Below are 3,611 nucleotides of genomic sequence, written 5' to 3'. Positions count from 1 at the left end.
AAGGCACTCCTAACAGCGTTAGAATGCATTTTTAATCACCTAGGCTATCCGCGAAACCTCATAACCGACAGCGGACCCCAGTTTGTCAGCCACGAATTCAACCAATATTGTGAACGCCATGGAATAACCCATATCTACACCCCCCCCCCGTACTCCCCCCAAAGTAATGGAATAGCGGAACGATTCGTACGAACCTTTAAAAATGCTATAAGAGGATTTCCCCGCACAGAAATTCAAACCCAGCTTACCAACTTCCTAATAGCCTATAGAAACACTCCACATCCAACCACGAAGCAAACCCCAGCCATGCTATATCTAGGACGCAAGATCAGACGACCATTAGACCTCCATGAAAAATCAGCATTTTACACCACACACTACCCGGTTCAGCCCGATCTAAGGTATGAGGATCTAGTATGGGTGCGAACACCCCCAAGCATTCCCAACCCACGATGGGAAAAAGGAACTATAATAGAGGTTCTAGGATCTGTCGTTTATTACGTGGAAACAGCTCAAAAAGCCCAACGATACCATCGCCGAGATATCCGACTTCGACGGGAACCCGAAAATCAAGAAGAAGAGCGTACAAACAAATTCAACAACCTACCACCCCGGGATAGCCGTATTTAAAAGAGGAGGAAAATACCGTATTCCCACAAAAACACCTTTTTTTTTTTTTGATTTTATATATATTGATTATTTATTTTTTTGTGGTCTTCCACCTGTTACAAATCCCTTTTTTTTTATTATTAGTCGTTTTTAAATCCGCTCTGAACCAGCGGTGCGGCGAATGCCGTTTTAGTTATTTTATTGACTTAAGGTAGGGATTACCTTTGTTTTTAAATCCGCTCTAAACCAGCGGTGCGGCGAATGCCGTTTTAGTTATTTTATTGACTTAAGGTAGGGTTTACCTTTGTTTTTAAATCCGCTCTAAACCAGCGGTGCGGTGAATGCCGTTTTAGTTATTTTATTGACTTAAGGTAGGGTTTACCTTTGTTTTAAAATCCGCTCTAAACCAGCGGTGCGGCGAATGCCGTTTTAGTTATTTTATTGACTTAAGGTAGGGTTTACCTTTGTTTTAAAATCCGCTCTAAACCAGCGGTGCGGCGAATGCAGTTTTGGTTTATTTTTGGTAGGAATTAAAAATGAAATCGGCGCCGATGGCCGGGTAGCCGTATTTAAGAGGGGAGGAGTGTTATGTTCTATCCCCCCCTTATTTCTTTTATTTTTTTTTCTCCTTGTTTCTTTTGTTTTCCCATCTTCTTTTATTTTGTTATGAAATTAATATATTATACCTTATTTTTATATTGCATTTGAAACTGGTTCTTACCAGTTTCATGAATGATTATATCGCGATTAAATAACAACTTTTTCTTCCCCCCTTTGTTTTAAAAATTATAAAGGTGGAAAACAAAACACCATTAATGATTAAATATTTTTTTTTTATAATAGAATTTCTTTTTTTTAATTGTAATTTCTCTGATTCGAATAAACTTTAAAACTTACGTTGTCCAAGTGATTCCATGACTAAACCCGGCCCCCTGGATCCAGTCATTGACCATCCCGGACCCCCGATCACGGACTGTATTATTCCCCTTGAGACTGGGGGACCCATCGGTCCAAACTCAACATATATTTATTCTTAAATTTTAATGATTATAGCCCCTCGATGGCACCAGTAAGTTTTTTTTAAATTTTTTTTAAAAAAAAATTCTTATTTTAATAAATGGTTCATTCTCAACGCTACACACCCTTAATTTCATAATTTAGTAAGCATAAAAAAATATTCGATTTAAATTATGATCAAAATATTTATGATAATATAAAAAAATTTTTTTATTATTTACTCATATAGCTCCGTGAAGTTGGCCGAACATTTGGAAGCACTAACGATGAATCATATGTCATTTTTTAGTGCTTCGTTAGTAGAGGTTAGTGCTTCAATCACTTTTGTTGCCGAATTTAAGAATAAAAAGTTATTGGTGAAAATAAACAAAAATAAACAAATATTGGCGACGTACCAAAACAAAAACTAGAGTAGTACTAAACATCCGGTTTTCGCCATTATTTAGTGCTTAATTAATGTATTTAAATTCCGTTATTAATTTAGTTAACCGCCATATGGAAAAAAAGTTATTAGCTAAATAAAAATTATGACGTCACGATTTAAGCGTGAAGTTGGCCGAACTTTTGGAAGCACTAACGATGAAACTTATATCATTCTTTAGTGCTTCGTTAGTAGAGGTTAGTACTTCAATCACTTTTGTTGCCGAATTTAAGAATAAAAAGTTATTGGCGAAAAAAACAAAAATAAACAAATATTGGCGACGTGCCAAAACAAAAACTAGAGTAGTACTAAACATCCGGTTTTCGCCATTATTTAGTGCTTAGTGAATGTATTTAAATTCCGTTATTAATTTAGTTATCCGCCATATGGAAAAAAAGTTATTAGCTAAATAAAAATTATGACGTCACGATTTAAGCGTGAAGTTGGCCGAACTTTTGGAAGCACTAACGATGAAACTTATATCATTCTTTAGTGCTTCGTTAGTAGAGGTTAGTACTTCAATCACTTTTGTTGCCGAATTTAAGAATAAAAAGTTATTGGCGAAAAAAACAAAAATAAACAAATATTGGCGACGTGCCAAAACAAAAACTAGAGTAGTACTAAACATCCGGTTTTCGCCATTATTTAGTGCTTAGTGAATGTATTTAAATTCCGTTATTAATTTAGTTATCCGCCATATGGAAAAAAAGTTATTAGCTAAATAAAAATTATGACGTCACGATTTAAGCGTGAAGTTGGCCGAACTTTTGGAAGCATTAACTATGAAACTTATATCATTCTTTAGTACTTCGTTAGTAGAGGTTAGTGCTTCAATCACTTTTGTTGCCGAATTTAAGAATAAAAAGTTATTGGCGAAAATAAACAAAAATAAATAAATATTGGCGACGTGCCAAAACAAAAACTAGAGTAGTACTAAACATCCGGTTTTCGCTATTATTTAGTGCTTAGTTAATGTATTTAAATTCCGTCATTAATTTGGATAACCGTCGTATGAAAAAATCGTAATACGCTAAAGAAATATTTAGAGGTCAAATTTTGGCCAGAAAATTATGAAAGCACTATCGATGAAATTTATATCCTTCTTTAGGGCTTCCTTAGTAAAGGTTAGTGCTTCAATTACTTTTGTAGCCGAATTTAAGAATAAACAGTTATTTGCGAAAAAAACAAATAATGGCGACGTGCCAAAACAAAAACTAGAGTAGTACTAAACATCCGGTATTCTCCATTATTTAGTGCTTAATTAGCAAATTTAAATTCCGTAATTAATTTGGTTAACCGTCTTTATAAAAATTGTAATACGCTAAAGAAATGTTTAAAGGTCAAATTATGCCAGAAAATTATTAAAGCAATAACGATGAAATTTATATCCTTCTTTAGGGCTGCCTTAGTAGAGGTTAATTCTTTAATCACCTTAGTAGCCGAATTTAAGAATAAAAAGTTATTTGCGAAAAAAACAAAAATAAACAAATAATGGCGACGTGCCAAAACAAAAACTATAGTAATACCAAACATCCGGTTTTCTCCATTATTTAGTGCTCAATTA

Source organism: Gordionus sp. m RMFG-2023, chromosome 1, assembly GCF_954871325.1.
Source record: "Gordionus sp. m RMFG-2023 chromosome 1, tfGorSpeb1-WG-v2, whole genome shotgun sequence".
NCBI classification, from domain to species: domain Eukaryota; kingdom Metazoa; phylum Nematomorpha; class Gordioida; order Chordodea; family Parachordodidae; genus Gordionus; species Gordionus sp. m RMFG-2023.
Note: the sequence above shows the minus strand (reverse complement) of the source record.